Below are 23,536 nucleotides of genomic sequence, written 5' to 3'. Positions count from 1 at the left end.
TGTTCCCGGTAGGCTGTTAGAGCACTGTGCAGAGCGAGTTGTTTCTTAGCTTCCCAGAGAGCTGGAAGCAAGATGCTTTGGGGCCCGTTAATTTTATACCCTGCTACTTTGCTGTAGTTGTTGATTATTTCTAATAGTTTTTCTGTGGATTCTTTGGGGTTTTCTATGTATAAGATCATGTCGTCTGCAAACAACGCGAGGTTTACTTCTTCGTTACCCATTTGGATTCCTTTTATTTTTTTTTCCTGCCGAATTGCTCTGGCCAGCACCTCCAGTACTATGTTGAATAGGAGTGGTGAAAGTGGGCACCCTTGTCTTGTTCCTGTCCTCAGAGGGATGGCTTTCAGCTTTTGTCCATTGAGTATGATGTTGGCTGTGGGTCTATCATATATGGCCTTTATTATGTTGAGGTACTTTCCTTCTATACCCATTTTACTGAGGGTTGTTATCACAAATGGGTGTTGGATCTTGTCGAATGCTTTCTCTGCGTCTATTGAGATGATCATGTGGTTTTTGTTTTTCACTTTGTTGATGTAGTGTATCACGTTGATTGACTTGCGGGTGTTGAACCATCCCTGTGTCCCTGGTATAAATCCCACTTGATCATGGTGTATAATCTTTTTGATGTATTGCTGTAATCAGTTTGCCAAAATTTTGTTGAGGATTTTTGCATCTATGTTCATCAGTGATATCGGCCTGTAGTTCTCCTTCTTTGTGTTGTCCTTGTCAGGTTTGGGGATCAGAGTGATGTTGGCTTCATAGAATGTGTTAGGGAGTTCTCCATCTTTCTCAATTTTCTGGAACAGTTTGAGGAGAATAGCTACAAAGAACTCACACTGCTTAACAACAAAAAAACAAACAACCCGATCAAAAAATGGGCAGAGGACATGAACAGACATTTCTCCAAAGAAGATATGAATATGGCCAATAGACACATGAAAAGATGTTCATCATCGCTAATCATCAGGGAAATGCAAATCAAAACTACACTAAGATATCACCTTACCCCCGTTAGATTGGCAAAAACATCCAAAACCAAGAACGACAAATGTTGGAGAGGTTGTGGAGAAAGAGGAACCCTCATACACTGTTGGTGGGAATGCAAACTGGTACAGCCACTATGGAAAACAGTATGGAGATTTCTCAAAAAGTTAAAAATAGAAATACCCTATGACCCAGCCATCCCATTACTGGGTATCTATCCTAAGAACCTGATATCAGATATCTCAAGAGTCCGTTGCACCCCTATGTTCATCGCAGCATTATTTACAATAGCCAAAACGTGGAACCAGCCTACGTGCCCAGAAACTGATGATTGGATAAAGAAGATGTGGTATATATACACAACGGAATACTACTCAGCCATAAAAAAAGACGACATTGGCCCATTCACAACAATGTGGATGGACCTCGAGGGCATTATGTTAAGCGAAATAAGTCAGCCAGAGAAAGACAGACTCTATATGACTCCACTCATAGGTGGAAATTAGTATATTGAGAAGGAGATCTGATCGGTGGTTACCAGGGAAAAGGGGGGGTGGGGGGAGGGCACGGAGGGGGAAGTGGTGTTCCCACAACATGACTAACAAAAATGTACAACTGAAATTTCACAAGCTTGTAATCCATCATAACATTAATAAACAAACAAACAAAAAAAGATGCTTTGGGGCCCATCTGCCCCTATGGAAAGAACGCAGCACTTTGTGCCTTGCAGCTCTAGGGCAATGTAGCACACCCAGAGCAGAAGTTCTACTGCAGCCAGATCAGGCCCGCAAAGAAACTGCGTTTCACAGGCCTTTGTAAGAGATGTTCCCGGTAGGCTGTTAGAGCACTGTACAGAGCGAGTTGTTTCTTAGCTTCCCAACGAGCTGGAAGCAAGATGCTTTAGGGGCCATCTGCCCTTAAGGAAAGAAGGCAGCACTTTGTGCCTTGCAGCTCTAGGGCAAAGTAGCACACCCAGAGCAGAAGTTCTACTTGAGCCAGATCAGGCCTGCAAAGAAACTGCGTTTCACAGGCCTTTGTAAGAGATGTTCCCGGTAGGCTGTTAGAGCACTGTGCAGAGCGAGTTGTTTCTTAGCTTCCCAGAGAGCTGGAAGCAAGATGCTTTGGGGCCCGTTAATTTTATACCCTGCTACTTTGCTGTAGTTGTTGATTATTTCTAATAGTTTTTCTGTGGATTCTTTGGGGTTTTCTATGTATAAGATCATGTCGTCTGCAAACAACGCGAGTTTTACTTCTTCGTTACCTATTTGGATTCCTTTTATTTTTTTTTCCTGCCGAATTGCTCTGGCCAGCACCTCCAGTACTATGTTGAATAGGAGTGGTGAAAGTGGGCACCCTTGTCTTGTTCCTGTCCTCAGAGGGATGGCTTTCAGCTTTTGTCCATTGAGTATGATGTTGGCTGTGGGTCTATCATATATGGCCTTTATTATGTTGAGGTACTTTCCTTCTATACCCATTTTACTGAGGGTTGTTATCATAAATGGGTGTTGGATCTTGTCGAATGCTTTCTCTGCGTCTATTGAGATGATCATGTGGTTTTTGTTTTTCATTTTGTTGATGTAGTGTATCACGTTGATTGACTTGCGGGTGTTGAACCATCCCTGTGTCCCTGGTATAAATCCCACTTGATCATGGTGTATAATCTTTTTGATGTATTGCTGTAATCGGTTTGCCAAAATTTGGTTGAGGATTTTTGCATCTATGTTCATCAGTGATATCGGCCTGTAGTTCTCCTTCTTTGTGTTGTCCTTGTCAGGTTTGGGGATCAGAGTGATGTTGGCTTCATAGAATGTGTTAGGGAGTTCTCCATCTTTCTCAATTTTCTGGAACAGTTTGAGGAGAATAGGTACAAAGAACTCACACTGCTTAACAACAAAAAAACAAACAACCCGATCAAAAAATGGGCAGAGGACATGAACAGACATTTCTCCAAAGAAGATATGAATATGGCCAATAGACACATGAAAAGATGTTCATCATCGCTAATCATCAGGGAAATGCAAATCAAAACTACACTAAGATATCACCTTACCCCCGTTAGATTGGCAAAAACATCCAAAACCAAGAACGACAAATGTTGGAGAGGTTGTGGAGAAAGAGGAACCCTCATACACTGTTGGTGGGAATGCAAACTGGTACAGCCACTATGGAAAACAGTATGGAGATTTCTCAAAAAGTTAAAAATAGAAATACCCTATGACCCAGCCATCCCATTACTGGGTATCTATCCTAAGAACCTGATATCAGATATCTCAAGAGTCCGTTGCACCCCTATGTTCATCGCAGCATTATTTACAATATCCAAGACGTGGAACCAGCCTACGTGCCCAGAAACTGATGATTGGATAAAGAAGATGTGGTATATATACACAATGGAATACTACTCAGCCATAAAAAAAGACGACATTGGCCCATTCACAACAATGTGCATGGACCTCGAGGGCATTATGTTAAGCGAAATAAGTCAGTCAGAGAAAGACAGACTCTATATGACTCCACTCATAGGTGGAAATTAGTATATTGAGAAGGAGATCTGATCGGTGGTTACCAGGGAAAAGGGGGGGTGGGGGGAGGGCACGGAGGGGGAAGTGGTGTTCCCACAACATGACTAACAAAAATGTACAACTGAAATTTCACAAGCTGGTAATCCATCATAACATTAATAAACAAAAAAAAAAAAAAAGATGCTTTGGGGCCCATCTGCCCCTATGGAAAGAACGCAGCACTTTGTGCCTTGCAGCTCTAGGGCAATGTAGCACACCCAGAGCAGAAGTTCTACTTCAGCCAGATCAGGCCCGCAAAGAAACTGCGTTTCACAGGCCTTTGTAAGAGATGTTCCCGGTAGGCTGTTAGTGCACTGTGCAGAGCGAGTTGTTTCTTAGCTTCCCAACGAGCTGGAAGCAAGATGCTTTAGGGGCCATCTGCCCTTAAGGAAAGAAGGCAGCACTTTGTGCCTTGAAGCTCTAGGGCAAAGTAGCACACCCAGAGCAGAAGTTCTACTTCAGCCAGATCAGGCCTGCAAAGAAACTGCGTTTCACAGGCCTTTGTAAGAGATGTTCCCGGTAGGCTGTTAGAGCACTGTGCAGAGCGAGTTGTTTCTTAGCTTCCCAACGAGCTGGAAGCAAGATGCTTTAGGGGCCATCTGCCCTTAAGGAAAGAAGGCAGCACTTTGTGCCTTTCAGCTCTAGGGCAATGCAGCACACCCCGAGCAGAAGTTGTACTTCAGCCAGATCAGGCCCGCAAAGAAACTGTGTTTCACAGGCCTTTGTAAGAGATGTTCCCGGTAGGCTGTTAGAGCACTGTGCAGAGCGAGTTGTTTCTTAGCTTCCCAAAGAGCTGGAAGCAAGATGCTTTGGGGCCCTTCTCACCCTTTGGCAAGAAGGCAGCACTTTGTGCCTTGCAGCTCTAAGGCAATGTAGCACACCCAGAGCAGAAGTTCTACTTCACCCAGATCAGGCCTGAAAAGAAACTGCGTTTCACAGGCCTTTGTAAGAGATGTTCCCGGTAGGCTGTTAGAGCACTGTGCACAGCGAGTTGTTTCTCAGCTTCCAAAAGAGTTGCAAGCAAGATGCTTTGAGGCTCATCTGCCCCTTTGAATTGAAGGCAGTACTTTGTGCCTTGCAGCTCTAGGGCAATGTAGCACACCCAGAGCAGAAGTTCTACTTCAGCCAGATCAGGCCTGCAAAGAAACTGCGTTTCACAGGCCTTTGTGAGAGATGTTCACGGTAGGCTGTTAGAGCACTGTGCAGAGCGAGTTGTTTCTTAGCTTCCCAGAGAGCTGGAAGCAAGATGCCTTGGGGCCCGTTAATTGTATCCCCTGCTACTTTGCTGTAGTTGTTTATTATTTCTAATAGTTTTTCTGTGGATTCTTTGGGGTTTTCTATGTATAAGATCATGTCGTCTGCAGACAACGTGAGTTTTACTTCTTCGTTACCTATTTGGATTCCTTTTATTTTTTTTTCCTGCCGAATTGCTCTGGCCAGCATCTGCAGTACTATGTTGAATAGGAGTGGTTAAAGTGGGCACCCTTGTCTTGTTCCTGTCCTCAGAGGGATGGCTTTCAGCTTTTGTCCATTGAGTATGATGTTGGCTGTGGGTCTATCATATATGGCCTTTATTATGTTGAGGTACTTTCCTTCTATACCCATTTTACTGAGGGTTGTTATCATAAATGGGTGTTGGATCTTGTCGAATGCTTTCTCTGCGTCTATTGAGATGATCATGTGGTTTTTGTTTTTCATTTTGTTGATGTAGTGTATCACGTTGATTGACTTGCGGGTGTTGAACCATCCCTGTGTCCCTGGTATAAATCCCACTTGATCATGGTGTATAATCTTTTTGATGTATTGCTGTAATCGGTTTGCCAAAATTTGGTTGAGGATTTTTGCATCTATGTTCATCAGTGATATCGGCCTGTAGTTCTCCTTCTTTGTGTTGTCCTTGTCAGGTTTGGGGATCAGAGTGATGTTGGCTTCATAGAATGTGTTAGGGAGTTCTCCATCTTTCTCAATTTTCTGGAACAGTTTGAGGAGAATAGGTACAAAGAACTCACACTGCTTAACAACAAAAAAACAAACAACCCGATCAAAAAATGGGCAGAGGACATGAACAGACATTTCTCCAAAGAAGATATGAACATGGCCAATAGACACATGAAAAGATGTTCATCATCGCTAATCATCAGGGAAATGCAAATCAAAACTACACTAAGATATCACCTTACCCCCGTTAGATTGGCAAAAACATCCAAAACCAAGAACGACAAATGTTGGAGAGGTTGTGGAGAAAGAGGAACCCTCATACACTGTTGGTGGGAATGCAAACTGGTACAGCCACTATGGAAAACAGTATGGAGATTTCTCAAAAAGTTAAAAATAGAGATACCCTATGACCCAGCCATCCCATTACTGGGTATCTATCCTAAGAACCTGATATCAGATATCCCAAGAGTCCGTTGCACCCCTATGTTCATCGCAGCATTATTTACAATAGCCAAGACGTGGAACCAGCCTACGTGCCTAGAAACTGATGATTGGATAAAGAAGATGTGGTATATATACACAACGGAATACTACTCAGCCATAAAAAAAGACGACATTGGCCCATTCACAACAATGTGCATGGACCTCGAGGGCATTATGTTAAGCGAAATAAGTCAGTCAGAGAAAGACAGACTCTATATGACTCCACTCATAGGTGGAAATTAGTATATTGAGAAGGAGATCTGATCGGTGGTTACCAGGGAAAAGGGGGGGTGGGGGGAGGGCACGGAGGGGGAAGTGGTGTTCCCACAACATGACTAACAAAAATGTACAACTGAAATTTCACAAGCTTGTAATCCATCATAACATTAATAAACAAAAAAAAAAAAAAAGATGCTTTGGGGCCCATCTGCCCCTATGGAAAGAACGCAGCACTTTGTGCCTTGCAGCTCTAGGGCAATGTAGCACACCCAAAGCAGAAGTTCTACTTCAGCCAGATCAGGCCCGCAAAGAAACTGCGTTTCACAGGCCTTTGTAAGAGATGTTCCCGGTAGGCTGTTAGAGCACTGTGCAGAGCGAGTTCTTTCTTAGCTTCCCAAAGACCTGGAAGCCAGATGCTTTGGGGGCCATCTGCCGTTAAGTAAAGAAGGCAGCACTTTGTGCCTTTCAGCTCTAGGGCAATGCAGCACACCCCGAGCAGAAGTTCTACTTCAGCCAGATCCGGCCTGCAAAGAAACTGCGTTTCACAGGCCTTTGTAAGAGATGTTCCCGGTAGGCTGTTAGAGCACTGTGCAGAGCGAGTTGTTTCTTAGCTTCCCAAGGAGCTGGAAGCAAGATGCTTTAGGGGCCATCTGCCCTTAAGTAAAGAAGGCAGCACTTTGTGCCTTGCAGCTCTAGGGCAATGTAGCACACCCAGAGCAGTTGTTCTACTTCTGCCAGATCAGGCCTGCAAAGAAACTGCGTTTCACAGGCCTTTGTAAGAGATGTTCCCGGTAGGCTGTTAGAGCACTGTGCAGAGCGAGTTGTTTCTTAGCTTCCCAGAGAGCTGGAAGCAAGATGCTTTGGGGCCCGTTAATTTTATACCCTGCTACTTTGCTGTAGTTGTTGATTATTTCTAATAGTTTTTCTGTGGATTCTTTGGGGTTTTCTATGTATAAGATCATGTCGTCTGCAAACAACGCGAGTTTTACTTCTTCGTTACCTATTTGGATTCCTTTTATTTTATTTTCCTGCCGAATTGCTCTGGCCAGCACCTCCAGTACTATGTTGAATAGGAGTGGTGAAAGTGGGCACCCTTGTCTTGTTCCTGTCCTCAGAGGGATGGCTTTCAGCTTTTGTCCATTGAGTATGATGTTGGCTGTGGGTCTATCATATATGGCCTTTATTATGTTGAGGTACTTTCCTTCTATACCCATTTTACTGAGGGTTGTTATCATAAATGGGTGTTGGATCTTGTCGAATGCTTTCTCTGCGTCTATTGAGATGATCATGTGGTTTTTGTTTTTCATTTTGTTGATGTAGTGTATCACGTTGATTGACTTGCGGGTGTTGAACCATCCCTGTGTCCCTGGTATAAATCCCACTTGATCATGGTGTATAATCTTTTTGATGTATTGCTGTAATCGGTTTGCCAAAATTTGGTTGAGGATTTTTGCATCTATGTTCATCAGTGATATCGGCCTGTAGTTCTCCTTCTTTGTGTTGTCCTTGTCAGGTTTGGGGATCAGAGTGATGTTGGCTTCATAGAATGTGTTAGGGAGTTCTCCATCTTTCTCAATTTTCTGGAACAGTTTGAGGAGAATAGGTACAAAGAACTCACACTGCTTAACAACAAAAAAACAAACAACCCGATCAAAAAATGGGCAGAGGACATGAACAGACATTTCTCCAAAGAAGATATGAATATGGCCAATAGACACATGAAAAGATGTTCATCATCGCTAATCATCAGGGAAATGCAAATCAAAACTACACTAAGATATCACCTTACCCCCGTTAGATTGGCAAAAACATCCAAAACCAAGAACGACAAATGTTGGAGAGGTTGTGGAGAAAGAGGAACCCTCATACACTGTTGGTGGGAATGCAAACTGGTACAGCCACTATGGAAAACAGTATGGAGATTTCTCAAAAAGTTAAAAATAGAAATACCCTATGACCCAGCCATCCCATTACTGGGTATCTATCCTAAGAACCTGATATCAGATATCTCAAGAGTCCGTTGCACCCCTATGTTCATCGCAGCATTATTTACAATATCCAAGACGTGGAACCAGCCTACGTGCCCAGAAACTGATGATTGGATAAAGAAGATGTGGTATATATACACAATGGAATACTACTCAGCCATAAAAAAAGACGACATTGGCCCATTCACAACAATGTGCATGGACCTCGAGGGCATTATGTTAAGCGAAATAAGTCAGTCAGAGAAAGACAGACTCTATATGACTCCACTCATAGGTGGAAATTAGTATATTGAGAAGGAGATCTGATCGGTGGTTACCAGGGAAAAGGGGGGGTGGGGGGAGGGCACGGAGGGGGAAGTGGTGTTCCCACAACATGACTAACAAAAATGTACAACTGAAATTTCACAAGCTGGTAATCCATCATAACATTAATAAACAACAAAAAAAAAAAAGATGCTTTGGGGCCCATCTGCCCCTATGGAAAGAACGCAGCACTTTGTGCCTTGCAGCTCTAGGGCAATGTAGCACACCCAGAGCAGAAGTTCTACTTCAGCCAGATCAGGCCCGCAAAGAAACTGCGTTTCACAGGCCTTTGTAAGAGATGTTCCCGGTAGGCTGTTAGTGCACTGTGCAGAGCGAGTTGTTTCTTAGCTTCCCAACGAGCTGGAAGCAAGATGCTTTAGGGGCCATCTGCCCTTAAGGAAAGAAGGCAGCACTTTGTGCCTTGAAGCTCTAGGGCAAAGTAGCACACCCAGAGCAGAAGTTCTACTTCAGCCAGATCAGGCCTGCAAAGAAACTGCGTTTCACAGGCCTTTGTAAGAGATGTTCCCGGTAGGCTGTTAGAGCACTGTGCAGAGCGAGTTGTTTCTTAGCTTCCCAACGAGCTGGAAGCAAGATGCTTTAGGGGCCATCTGCCCTTAAGGAAAGAAGGCAGCACTTTGTGCCTTTCAGCTCTAGGGCAATGCAGCACACCCCGAGCAGAAGTTGTACTTCAGCCAGATCAGGCCCGCAAAGAAACTGTGTTTCACAGGCCTTTGTAAGAGATGTTCCCGGTAGGCTGTTAGAGCACTGTGCAGAGCGAGTTGTTTCTTAGCTTCCCAAAGAGCTGGAAGCAAGATGCTTTGGGGCCCTTCTCACCCTTTGGCAAGAAGGCAGCACTTTGTGCCTTGCAGCTCTAAGGCAATGTAGCACACCCAGAGCAGAAGTTCTACTTCACCCAGATCAGGCCTGAAAAGAAACTGCGTTTCACAGGCCTTTGTAAGAGATGTTCCCGGTAGGCTGTTAGAGCACTGTGCACAGCGAGTTGTTTCTCAGCTTCCAAAAGAGTTGCAAGCAAGATGCTTTGAGGCTCATCTGCCCCTTTGAATTGAAGGCAGCACTTTGTGCCTTGCAGCTCTAGGGCAATGTAGCACACCCAGAGCAGAAGTTCTACTTCAGCCAGATCAGGCCTGCAAAGAAACTGCGTTTCACAGGCCTTTGTGAGAGATGTTCACGGTAGGCTGTTAGAGCACTGTGCAGAGCGAGTTGTTTCTTAGCTTCCCAGAGAGCTGGAAGCAAGATGCCTTGGGGCCCGTTAATTGTATCCCCTGCTACTTTGCTGTAGTTGTTGATTATTTCTAATAGTTTTTCTGTGGATTCTTTGGGGTTTTCTATGTATAAGATCATGTCGTCTGCAGACAACGTGAGTTTTACTTCTTCGTTACCTATTTGGATTCCTTTTATTTTTTTTTCCTGCCGAATTGCTCTGGCCAGCATCTGCAGTACTATGTTGAATAGGAGTGGTTAAAGTGGGCACCCTTGTCTTGTTCCTGTCCTCAGAGGGATGGCTTTCAGCTTTTGTCCATTGAGTATGATGTTGGCTGTGGGTCTATCATATATGGCCTTTATTATGTTGAGGTACTTTCCTTCTATACCCATTTTACTGAGGGTTGTTATCATAAATGGGTGTTGGATCTTGTCGAATGCTTTCTCTGCGTCTATTGAGATGATCATGTGGTTTTTGTTTTTCATTTTGTTGATGTAGTGTATCACGTTGATTGACTTGCGGGTGTTGAACCATCCCTGTGTCCCTGGTATAAATCCCACTTGATCATGGTGTATAATCTTTTTGATGTATTGCTGTAATCGGTTTGCCAAAATTTGGTTGAGGATTTTTGCATCTATGTTCATCAGTGATATCGGCCTGTAGTTCTCCTTCTTTGTGTTGTCCTTGTCAGGTTTGGGGATCAGAGTGATGTTGGCTTCATAGAATGTGTTAGGGAGTTCTCCATCTTTCTCAATTTTCTGGAACAGTTTGAGGAGAATAGGTACAAAGAACTCACACTGCTTAACAACAAAAAAACAAACAACCCGATCAAAAAATGGGCAGAGGACATGAACAGACATTTCTCCAAAGAAGATATGAACATGGCCAATAGACACATGAAAAGATGTTCATCATCGCTAATCATCAGGGAAATGCAAATCAAAACTACACTAAGATATCACCTTACCCCCGTTAGATTGGCAAAAACATCCAAAACCAAGAACGACAAATGTTGGAGAGGTTGTGGAGAAAGAGGAACCCTCATACACTGTTGGTGGGAATGCAAACTGGTACAGCCACTATGGAAAACAGTATGGAGATTTCTCAAAAAGTTAAAAATAGAGATACCCTATGACCCAGCCATCCCATTACTGGGTATCTATCCTAAGAACCTGATATCAGATATCCCAAGAGTCCGTTGCACCCCTATGTTCATCGCAGCATTATTTACAATAGCCAAGACGTGGAACCAGCCTACGTGCCCAGAAACTGATGATTGGATAAAGAAGATGTGGTATATATACACAACGGAATACTACTCAGCCATAAAAAAAGACGACATTGGCCCATTCACAACAATGTGCATGGACCTCGAGGGCATTATGTTAAGCGAAATAAGTCAGTCAGAGAAAGACAGACTCTATATGACTCCACTCATAGGTGGAAATTAGTATATTGAGAAGGAGATCTGATCGGTGGTTACCAGGGAAAAGGGGGGGTGGGGGGAGGGCACGGAGGGGGAAGTGGTGTTCCCACAACATGACTAACAAAAATGTACAACTGAAATTTCACAAGCTTGTAATCCATCATAACATTAATAAACAAAAAAAAAAAAAAAAGATGCTTTGGGGCCCATCTGCCCCTATGGAAAGAACGCAGCACTTTGTGCCTTGCAGCTCTAGGGCAATGTAGCACACCCAAAGCAGAAGTTCTACTTCAGCCAGATCAGGCCCGCAAAGAAACTGCGTTTCACAGGCCTTTGTAAGAGATGTTCCCGGTAGGCTGTTAGAGCACTGTGCAGAGCGAGTTCTTTCTTAGCTTCCCAAAGACCTGGAAGCCAGATGCTTTGGGGGCCATCTGCCGTTAAGTAAAGAAGGCAGCACTTTGTGCCTTTCAGCTCTAGGGCAATGCAGCACACCCCGAGCAGAAGTTCTACTTCAGCCAGATCCGGCCTGCAAAGAAACTGCGTTTCACAGGCCTTTGTAAGAGATGTTCCCGGTAGGCTGTTAGAGCACTGTGCAGAGCGAGTTGTTTCTTAGCTTCCCAAGGAGCTGGAAGCAAGATGCTTTAGGGGCCATCTGCCCTTAAGTAAAGAAGGCAGCACTTTGTGCCTTGCAGCTCTAGGGCAATGTAGCACACCCAGAGCAGTTGTTCTACTTCTGCCAGATCAGGCCTGCAAAGAAACTGCGTTTCACAGGCCTTTGTAAGAGATGTTCCCGGTAGGCTGTTAGAGCACTGTGCAGAGCGAGTTGTTTCTTAGCTTCCCAGAGAGCTGGAAGCAAGATGCTTTAGGGGCCATCTGCCCTTAAGGAAAGAAGGCAGCACTTTGTGCCTTGAAGCTCTAGGGCAAAGTAGCACACCCAGAGCAGAAGTTCTACTTCAGCCAGATCAGGCCTGCAAAGAAACTGCGTTTCACAGGCCTTTGTAAGAGATGTTCCCGGTAGGCTGTTAGAGCACTGTGCAGAGCGAGTTGTTTCTTAGCTTCCCAACGAGCTGGAAGCAAGATGCTTTAGGGGCCATCTGCCCTTAAGGAAAGAAGGCAGCACTTTGTGCCTTTCAGCTCTAGGGCAATGCAGCACACCCCGAGCAGAAGTTGTACTTCAGCCAGATCAGGCCCGCAAAGAAACTGTGTTTCACAGGCCTTTGTAAGAGATGTTCCCGGTAGGCTGTTAGAGCACTGTGCAGAGCGAGTTGTTTCTTAGCTTCCCAAAGAGCTGGAAGCAAGATGCTTTGGGGCCCTTCTCACCCTTTGGCAAGAAGGCAGCACTTTGTGCCTTGCAGCTCTAAGGCAATGTAGCACACCCAGAGCAGAAGTTCTACTTCACCCAGATCAGGCCTGAAAAGAAACTGCGTTTCACAGGCCTTTGTAAGAGATGTTCCCGGTAGGCTGTTAGAGCACTGTGCACAGCGAGTTGTTTCTCAGCTTCCAAAAGAGTTGCAAGCAAGATGCTTTGAGGCTCATCTGCCCCTTTGAATTGAAGGCAGCACTTTGTGCCTTGCAGCTCTAGGGCAATGTAGCACACCCAGAGCAGAAGTTCTACTTCAGCCAGATCAGGCCTGCAAAGAAACTGCGTTTCACAGGCCTTTGTGAGAGATGTTCACGGTAGGCTGTTAGAGCACTGTGCAGAGCGAGTTGTTTCTTAGCTTCCCAGAGAGCTGGAAGCAAGATGCCTTGGGGCCCGTTAATTGTATCCCCTGCTACTTTGCTGTAGTTGTTGATTATTTCTAATAGTTTTTCTGTGGATTCTTTGGGGTTTTCTATGTATAAGATCATGTCGTCTGCAGACAACGTGAGTTTTACTTCTTCGTTACCTATTTGGATTCCTTTTATTTTTTTTTCCTGCCGAATTGCTCTGGCCAGCATCTGCAGTACTATGTTGAATAGGAGTGGTTAAAGTGGGCACCCTTGTCTTGTTCCTGTCCTCAGAGGGATGGCTTTCAGCTTTTGTCCATTGAGTATGATGTTGGCTGTGGGTCTATCATATATGGCCTTTATTATGTTGAGGTACTTTCCTTCTATACCCATTTTACTGAGGGTTGTTATCATAAATGGGTGTTGGATCTTGTCGAATGCTTTCTCTGCGTCTATTGAGATGATCATGTGGTTTTTGTTTTTCATTTTGTTGATGTAGTGTATCACGTTGATTTACTTGCGGGTGTTGAACCATCCCTGTGTCCCTGGTATAAATCCCACTTGATCATGGTGTATAATCTTTTTGATGTATTGCTGTAATCGGTTTGCCAAAATTTGGTTGAGGATTTTTGCATCTATGTTCATCAGTGATATCGGCCTGTAGTTCTCCTTCTTTGTGTTGTCCTTGTCAGGTTTGGGGATCAGAGTGATGTTGGCTTCATAGAATGTGTTAGGGAGTTCTCCATCTTTCTCAATTTTCTGGAACAGTTTGAGGAGAATAGGTACAAAGAACTCACACTGCTTAACAACAAAAAAACAAACAACCCGATCAAAAAATGGGCAGAGGACATGAACAGACATTTCTCCAAAGAAGATATGAACATGGCCAATAGACACATGAAAAGATGTTCATCATCGCTAATCATCAGGGAAATGCAAATCAAAACTACACTAAGATATCACCTTACCCCCGTTAGATTGGCAAAAACATCCAAAACCAAGAACGACAAATGTTGGAGAGGTTGTGGAGAAAGAGGAACCCTCATACACTGTTGGTGGGAATGCAAACTGGTACAGCCACTATGGAAAACAGTATGGAGATTTCTCAAAAAGTTAAAAATAGAGATACCCTATGACCCAGCCATCCCATTACTGGGTATCTATCCTAAGAACCTGATATCAGATATCCCAAGAGTCCGTTGCACCCCTATGTTCATCGCAGCATTATTTACAATAGCCAAGACGTGGAACCAGCCTACGTGCCCAGAAACTGATGATTGGATAAAGAAGATGTGGTATATATACACAACGGAATACTACTCAGCCATAAAAAAAGACGACATTGGCCCATTCACAACAATGTGCATGGACCTCGAGGGCATTATGTTAAGCGAAATAAGTCAGTCAGAGAAAGACAGACTCTATATGACTCCACTCATAGGTGGAAATTAGTATATTGAGAAGGAGATCTGATCGGTGGTTACCAGGGAAAAGGGGGGGTGGGGGGAGGGCACGGAGGGGGAAGTGGTGTTCCCACAACATGACTAACAAAAATGTACAACTGAAATTTCACAAGCTTGTAATCCATCATAACATTAATAAACAAAAAAAAAAAAAAAAGATGCTTTGGGGCCCATCTGCCCCTATGGAAAGAACGCAGCACTTTGTGCCTTGCAGCTCTAGGGCAATGTAGCACACCCAAAGCAGAAGTTCTACTTCAGCCAGATCAGGCCCGCAAAGAAACTGCGTTTCACAGGCCTTTGTAAGAGATGTTCCCGGTAGGCTGTTAGAGCACTGTGCAGAGCGAGTTGTTTCTTAGCTTCCCAACGAGCTGGAAGCAAGATGCTTTAGGGGCCATCTGCCCTTAAGGAAAGAAGGCAGCACTTTGTGCCTTGCAGCTCTAGGGCAAAGTAGCACACCCAGAGCAGAAGTTCTACTTCAGCCAGATCAGGCCTGCAAAGAAACTGCGTTTCACAGGCCTTTGTAAGAGATGTTCCCGGTAGGCTGTTAGAGCACTGTGCAGAGCGAGATGTTTCTTAGCTTCCCAAAGAGCTGGAAGCAAGATGCTTTGGGGCCCTTCTCACCCTTTGGAAAGAAGGCAGCACTTTGTGCCTTACAGCTCTAGGGCAATGTAGCACACCCAGAGCAGAAGTTCTTCTTCAGCCAGATCAGGCCTGCAAAGAAACTGCGTTTCACAGGCCTTTGTAAGAGATGTTCCCTGTAGGCTGTTAGAGCACTGTGCAGAGCGAGTTCTTTCTTAGCTTCCCAAAGACCTGGAAGCAAGATGCTTTGGGGGCCATCTGCCCTTAAGGAAAGAAGGCAGCACTTTGTGCCTTTCAGCTCTAGGGCAATGCAGCACACCCCGAGCAGAAGTTCTACTTCAGCCAGATCAGGCCTGCAAAGAAACTGCGTTTCACAGGCCTTTGTAAGAGATGTTCCCGGTAGGCTGTTAGAGCACTGTGCAGAGCGAGTTGTTTCTTAGCTTCCCAGAGAGCTGGAAGCAAGATGCTTTGGGGCCCGTTAATTTTATACCCTGCTACTTTGCTGTAGTTGTTGATTATTTCTAATAGTTTTTCTGTGGTCTTTGGGGTTTTCTATGTATAAGATCATGTCGTCTGCAAACAACGCGAGTTTTACTTCTTCGTTACCTATTTGGATTCCTTTTATTTTTTTTTCCTGCCGAATTGCTCTGGCCAGCACCTCCAGTACTATGTTGAATAGGAGTGGTGAAAGTGGGCACCCTTGTCTTGTTCCTGTCCTCAGAGGGATGGCTTTCAGCTTTTGTCCATTGAGTATGATGTTGGCTGTGGGTCTATCATATATGGCCTTTATTATGTTGAGGTACTTTCCTTCTATACCCATTTTACTGAGGGTTGTTATCATAAATGGGTGTTGGATCTTGTCGAATGCTTTCTCTGCGTCTATTGAGATGATCATGTGGTTTTTGTTTTTCATTTTGTTGATGTAGTGTATCACGTTGATTTACTTGCGGGTGTTGAACCATCCCTGTGTCCCTGGTATAAATCCCACTTGATCATGGTGTATAATCTTTTTGATGTATTGCTGTAATCGGTTTGCCAAAATTTGGTTGAGGATTTTTGCATCTATGTTCATCAGTGATATCGGCCTGTAGTTCTCCTTCTTTGTGTTGTCCTTGTCAGGTTTGGGGATCAGAGTGATGTTGGCTTCATAGAATGTGTTAGGGAGTTCTCCATCTTTCTCAATTTTCTGGAACAGTTTGAGGAGAATAGGTACAAAGAACTCACACTGCTTAACAACAAAAAAACAAACAACCCGATCAAAAAATGGGCAGAGGACATGAACAGACATTTCTCCAAAGAAGATATGAATATGGCCAATAGACACATGAAAAGATGTTCATCATCGCTAATCATCAGGGAAATGCAAATCAAAACTACACTAAGATATCACCTTACCCCCGTTAGATTGGCAAAAACATCCAAAACCAAGAACGACAAATGTTGGAGAGGTTGTGGAGAAAGAGGAACCCTCATACACTGTTGGTGGGAATGCAAACTGGTACAGCCACTATGGAAAACAGTATGGAGATTTCTCAAAAAGTTAAAAATAGAAATACCCTATGACCCAGCCATCCCATTACTGGGTATCTATCCTAAGAACCTGATATCAGATATCTCAAGAGTCCGTTGCACCCCTATGTTCATCGCAGCATTATTTACAATATCCAAGACGTGGAACCAGCCTACGTGCCCAGAAACTGATGATTGGATAAAGAAGATGTGGTATATATACACAATGGAATACTACTCAGCCATAAAAAAAGACGACATTGGCCCATTCACAACAATGTGCATGGACCTCGAGGGCATTATGTTAAGCGAAATAAGTCAGTCAGAGAAAGACAGACTCTATATGACTCCACTCATAGGTGGAAATTAGTATATTGAGAAGGAGATCTGATCGGTGGTTACCAGGGAAAAGGGGGGGTGGGGGGAGGGCACGGAGGGGGAAGTGGTGTTCCCACAACATGACTAACAAAAATGTACAACTGAAATTTCACAAGCTGGTAATCCATCATAACATTAATAAACAAAAAAAAAAAAAAAAGATGCTTTGGGGCCCATCTGCCCCTATGGAAAGAACGCAGCACTTTGTGCCTTGCAGCTCTAGGGCAATGTAGCACACCCAGAGCAGAAGTTCTACTTCAGCCAGATCAGGCCCGCAAAGAAACTGCGTTTCACAGGCCTTTGTAAGAGATGTTCCCGGTAGGCTGTTAGTGCACTGTGCAGAGCGAGTTGTTTCTTAGCTTCCCAACGAGCTGGAAGCAAGATGCTTTAGGGGCCATCTGCCCTTAAGGAAAGAAGGCAGCACTTTGTGCCTTGAAGCTCTAGGGCAAAGTAGCACACCCAGAGCAGAAGTTCTACTTCAGCCAGATCAGGCCTGCAAAGAAACTGCGTTTCACAGGCCTTTGTAAGAGATGTTCCCGGTAGGCTGTTAGAGCACTGTGCAGAGCGAGTTGTTTCTTAGCTTCCCAACGAGCTGGAAGCAAGATGCTTTAGGGGCCATCTGCCCTTAAGGAAAGAAGGCAGCACTTTGTGCCTTTCAGCTCTAGGGCAATGCAGCACACCCCGAGCAGAAGTTGTACTTCAGCCAGATCAGGCCCGCAAAGAAACTGTGTTTCACAGGCCTTTGTAAGAGATGTTCCCGGTAGGCTGTTAGAGCACTGTGCAGAGCGAGTTGTTTCTTAGCTTCCCAAAGAGCTGGAAGCAAGATGCTTTGGGGCCCTTCTCACCCTTTGGCAAGAAGGCAGCACTTTGTGCCTTGCAGCTCTAAGGCAATGTAGCACACCCAGAGCAGAAGTTCTACTTCACCCAGATCAGGCCTGAAAAGAAACTGCGTTTCACAGGCCTTTGTAAGAGATGTTCCCGGTAGGCTGTTAGAGCACTGTGCACAGCGAGTTGTTTCTCAGCTTCCAAAAGAGTTGCAAGCAAGATGCTTTGAGGCTCATCTGCCCCTTTGAATTGAAGGCAGTACTTTGTGCCTTGCAGCTCTAGGGCAATGTAGCACACCCAGAGCAGAAGTTCTACTTCAGCCAGATCAGGCCTGCAAAGAAACTGCGTTTCACAGGCCTTTGTGAGAGATGTTCACGGTAGGCTGTTAGAGCACTGTGCAGAGCGAGTTGTTTCTTAGCTTCCCAGAGAGCTGGAAGCAAGATGCCTTGGGGCCCGTTAATTGTATCCCCTGCTACTTTGCTGTAGTTGTTGATTATTTCTAATAGTTTTTCTGTGGATTCTTTGGGGTTTTCTATGTATAAGATCATGTCGTCTGCAGACAACGTGAGTTTTACTTCTTCGTTACCTATTTGGATTCCTTTTATTTTTTTTTCCTGCCGAATTGCTCTGGCCAGCATCTGCAGTACTATGTTGAATAGGAGTGGTTAAAGTGGGCACCCTTGTCTTGTTCCTGTCCTCAGAGGGATGGCTTTCAGCTTTTGTCCATTGAGTATGATGTTGGCTGTGGGTCTATCATATATGGCCTTTATTATGTTGAGGTACTTTCCTTCTATACCCATTTTACTGAGGGTTGTTATCATAAATGGGTGTTGGATCTTGTCGAATGCTTTCTCTGCGTCTATTGAGATGATCATGTGGTTTTTGTTTTTCATTTTGTTGATGTAGTGTATCACGTTGATTTACTTGCGGGTGTTGAACCATCCCTGTGTCCCTGGTATAAATCCCACTTGATCATGGTGTATAATCTTTTTGATGTATTGCTGTAATCGGTTTGCCAAAATTTGGTTGAGGATTTTTGCATCTATGTTCATCAGTGATATCGGCCTGTAGTTCTCCTTCTTTGTGTTGTCCTTGTCAGGTTTGGGGATCAGAGTGATGTTGGCTTCATAGAATGTGTTAGGGAGTTCTCCATCTTTCTCAATTTTCTGGAACAGTTTGAGGAGAATAGGTACAAAGAACTCACACTGCTTAACAACAAAAAAACAAACAACCCGATCAAAAAATGGGCAGAGGACATGAACAGACATTTCTCCAAAGAAGATATGAACATGGCCAATAGACACATGAAAAGATGTTCATCATCGCTAATCATCAGGGAAATGCAAATCAAAACTACACTAAGATATCACCTTACCCCCGTTAGATTGGCAAAAACATCCAAAACCAAGAACGACAAATGTTGGAGAGGTTGTGGAGAAAGAGGAACCCTCATACACTGTTGGTGGGAATGCAAACTGGTACAGCCACTATGGAAAACAGTATGGAGATTTCTCAAAAAGTTAAAAATAGAGATACCCTATGACCCAGCCATCCCATTACTGGGTATCTATCCTAAGAACCTGATATCAGATATCCCAAGAGTCCGTTGCACCCCTATGTTCATCGCAGCATTATTTACAATAGCCAAGACGTGGAACCAGCCTACGTGCCCAGAAACTGATGATTGGATAAAGAAGATGTGGTATATATACACAACGGAATACTACTCAGCCATAAAAAAAGACGACATTGGCCCATTCACAACAATGTGCATGGACCTCGAGGGCATTATGTTAAGCGAAATAAGTCAGTCAGAGAAAGACAGACTCTATATGACTCCACTCATAGGTGGAAATTAGTATATTGAGAAGGAGATCTGATCGGTGGTTACCAGGGAAAAGGGGGGGTGGGGGGAGGGCACGGAGGGGGAAGTGGTGTTCCCACAACATGACTAACAAAAATGTACAACTGAAATTTCACAAGCTTGTAATCCATCATAACATTAATAAACAAAAAAAAAAAAAAAAGATGCTTTGGGGCCCATCTGCCCCTATGGAAAGAACGCAGCACTTTGTGCCTTGCAGCTCTAGGGCAATGTAGCACACCCAAAGCAGAAGTTCTACTTCAGCCAGATCAGGCCCGCAAAGAAACTGCGTTTCACAGGCCTTTGTAAGAGATGTTCCCGGTAGGCTGTTAGAGCACTGTGCAGAGCGAGTTCTTTCTTAGCTTCCCAAAGACCTGGAAGCCAGATGCTTTGGGGGCCATCTGCCGTTAAGTAAAGAAGGCAGCACTTTGTGCCTTTCAGCTCTAGGGCAATGCAGCACACCCCGAGCAGAAGTTCTACTTCAGCCAGATCCGGCCTGCAAAGAAACTGCGTTTCACAGGCCTTTGTAAGAGATGTTCCCGGTAGGCTGTTAGAGCACTGTGCAGAGCGAGTTGTTTCTTAGCTTCCCAAGGAGCTGGAAGCAAGATGCTTTAGGGGCCATCTGCCCTTAAGTAAAGAAGGCAGCACTTTGTGCCTTGCAGCTCTAGGGCAATGTAGCACACCCAGAGCAGTTGTTCTACTTCTGCCAGATCAGGCCTGCAAAGAAACTGCGTTTCACAGGCCTTTGTAAGAGATGTTCCCGGTAGGCTGTTAGAGCACTGTGCAGAGCGAGTTGTTTCTTAGCTTCCCAGAGAGCTGGAAGCAAGATGCTTTGGGGCCCGTTAATTTTATACCCTGCTACTTTGCTGTAGTTGTTGATTATTTCTAATAGTTTTTCTGTGGATTCTTTGGGGTTTTCTATGTATAAGATCATGTCGTCTGCAAACAACGCGAGTTTTACTTCTTCGTTACCTATTTGGATTCCTTTTATTTTTTTTTCCTGCCGAATTGCTCTGGCCAGCACCTCCAGTACTATGTTGAATAGGAGTGGTGAAAGTGGGCACCCTTGTCTTGTTCCTGTCCTCAGAGGGATGGCTTTCAGCTTTTGTCCATTGAGTATGATGTTGGCTGTGGGTCTATCATATATGGCCTTTATTATGTTGAGGTACTTTCCTTCTATACCCATTTTACTGAGGGTTGTTATCATAAATGGGTGTTGGATCTTGTCGAATGCTTTCTCTGCGTCTATTGAGATGATCATGTGGTTTTTGTTTTTCATTTTGTTGATGTAGTGTATCACGTTGATTGACTTGCGGGTGTTGAACCATCCCTGTGTCCCTGGTATAAATCCCACTTGATCATGGTGTATAATCTTTTTGATGTATTGCTGTAATCGGTTTGCCAAAATTTGGTTGAGGATTTTTGCATCTATGTTCATCAGTGATATCGGCCTGTAGTTCTCCTTCTTTGTGTTGTCCTTGTCAGGTTTGGGGATCAGAGTGATGTTGGCTTCATAGAATGTGTTAGGGAGTTCTCCATCTTTCTCAATTTTCTGGAACAGTTTGAGGAGAATAGGTACAAAGAACTCACACTGCTTAACAACAAAAAAACAAACAACCCGATCAAAAAATGGGCAGAGGACATGAACAGACATTTCTCCAAAGAAGATATGAATATGGCCAATAGACACATGAAAAGATGTTCATCATCGCTAATCATCAGGGAAATGCAAATCAAAACTACACTAAGATATCACCTTACCCCCGTTAGATTGGCAAAAACATCCAAAACCAAGAACGACAAATGTTGGAGAGGTTGTGGAGAAAGAGGAACCCTCATACACTGTTGGTGGGAATGCAAACTGGTACAGCCACTATGGAAAACAGTATGGAGATTTCTCAAAAAGTTAAAAATAGAAATACCCTATGACCCAGCCATCCCATTACTGGGTATCTATCCTAAGAACCTGATATCAGATATCTCAAGAGTCCGTTGCACCCCTATGTTCATCGCAGCATTATTTACAATATCCAAGACGTGGAACCAGCCTACGTGCCCAGAAACTGATGATTGGATAAAGAAGATGTGGTATATATACACAAAGGAATACTACTCAGCCATAAAAATAGACGACATTGGCCCATTCACAACAATGTGCATGGACCTCGAGGGCATTATGTTAAGCGAAATAAGTCAGTCAGAGAAAGACAGACTCTATATGACTCCACTCATAGGTGGAAATTAGTATATTGAGAAGGAGATCTGATCGGTGGTTACCAGGGAAAAGGGGGGGTGGGGGGAGGGCACGGAGGGGGTAGTGGTGTTCCCACAACATGACTAACAAAAATGTACAACTGAAATTTCACAAGCTTGTAATCCATCATAACATTAATAAACAAAAAAAAAAAAAAAAGATGCTTTGGGGCCCATCTGCCCCTATGGAAAGAACGCAGCACTTTGTGCCTTGCAGCTCTAGGGCAATGTAGCACACCCAAAGCAGAAGTTCTACTTCAGCCAGATCAGGCCCGCAAAGAAACTGCGTTTCACAGGCCTTTGTAAGAGATGTTCCCGGTAGGCTGTTAGTGCACTGTGCAGAGCGAGTTGTTTCTTAGCTTCCCAACGAGCTGGAAGCAAGATGCTTTAGGGGCCATCTGCCCTTAAGGAAAGAAGGCAGCACTTTGTGCCTTGAAGCTCTAGGGCAAAGTAGCACACCCAGAGCAGAAGTTCTACTTCAGCCAGATCAGGCCTGCAAAGAAACTGCGTTTCACAGGCCTTTGTAAGAGATGTTCCCGGTAGGCTGTTAGAGCACTGTGCAGAGCGAGTTGTTTCTTAGCTTCCCAACGAGCTGGAAGCAAGATGCTTTAGGGGCCATCTGCCCTTAAGGAAAGAAGGCAGCACTTTGTGCCTTTCAGCTCTAGGGCAATGCAGCACACCCCGAGCAGAAGTTGTACTTCAGCCAGATCAGGCCCGCAAAGAAACTGTGTTTCACAGGCCTTTGTAAGAGATGTTCCCGGTAGGCTGTTAGAGCACTGTGCAGAGCGAGTTGTTTCTTAGCTTCCCATAGAGCTGGAAGCAAGATGCTTTGGGGCCCTTCTCACCCTTTGGCAAGAAGGCAGCACTTTGTGCCTTGCAGCTCTAAGGCAATGTAGCACACCCAGAGCAGAAGTTCTACTTCACCCAGATCAGGCCTGAAAAGAAACTGCGTTTCACAGGCCTTTGTAAGAGATGTTCCCGGTAGGCTGTTAGAGCACTGTGCACAGCGAGTTGTTTCTCAGCTTCCAAAAGAGTTGCAAGCAAGATGCTTTGAGGCTCATCTGCCCCTTTGAATTGAAGGCAGCACTTTGTGCCTTGCAGCTCTAGGGCAATGTAGCACACCCAGAGCAGAAGTTCTACTTCAGCCAGATCAGGCCTGCAAAGAAACTGCGTTTCACAGGCCTTTGTGAGAGATGTTCACGGTAGGCTGTTAGAGCACTGTGCAGAGCGAGTTGTTTCTTAGCTTCCCAGAGAGCTGGAAGCAAGATGCCTTGGGGCCCGTTAATTGTATCCCCTGCTACTTTGCTGTAGTTGTTGATTATTTCTAATAGTTTTTCTGTGGATTCTTTGGGGTTTTCTATGTATAAGATCATGTCGTCTGCAGACAACGTGAGTTTTACTTCTTCGTTACCTATTTGGATTCCTTTTATTTTTTTTTCCTGCCGAATTGCTCTGGCCAGCATCTGCAGTACTATGTTGAATAGGAGTGGTTAAAGTGGGCACCCTTGTCTTGTTCCTGTCCTCAGAGGGATGGCTTTCAGCTTTTGTCCATTGAGTATGATGTTGGCTGTGGGTCTATCATATATGGCCTTTATTATTTTGAGGTACTTTCCTTCTATACCCATTTTACTGAGGGTTGTTATCATAAATGGGTGTTGGATCTTGTCGAATGCTTTCTCTGCGTCTATTGAGATGATCATGTGGTTTTTGTTTTTCATTTTGTTGATGTAGTGTATCACGTTGATTGACTTGCGGGTGTTGAACCATCCCTGTGTCCCTGGTATAAATCCCACTTGATCATGGTGTATAATCTTTTTGATGTATTGCTGTAATC

Source organism: Equus asinus, chromosome 1 (assembly GCF_041296235.1).
Source record: "Equus asinus isolate D_3611 breed Donkey chromosome 1, EquAss-T2T_v2, whole genome shotgun sequence".
Classification (NCBI taxonomy): Eukaryota; Metazoa; Chordata; class Mammalia; order Perissodactyla; family Equidae; genus Equus; species Equus asinus.
The sequence above is the reverse complement of the archived record's forward strand: the minus strand, read 5'-3'. Positions refer to the sequence as shown.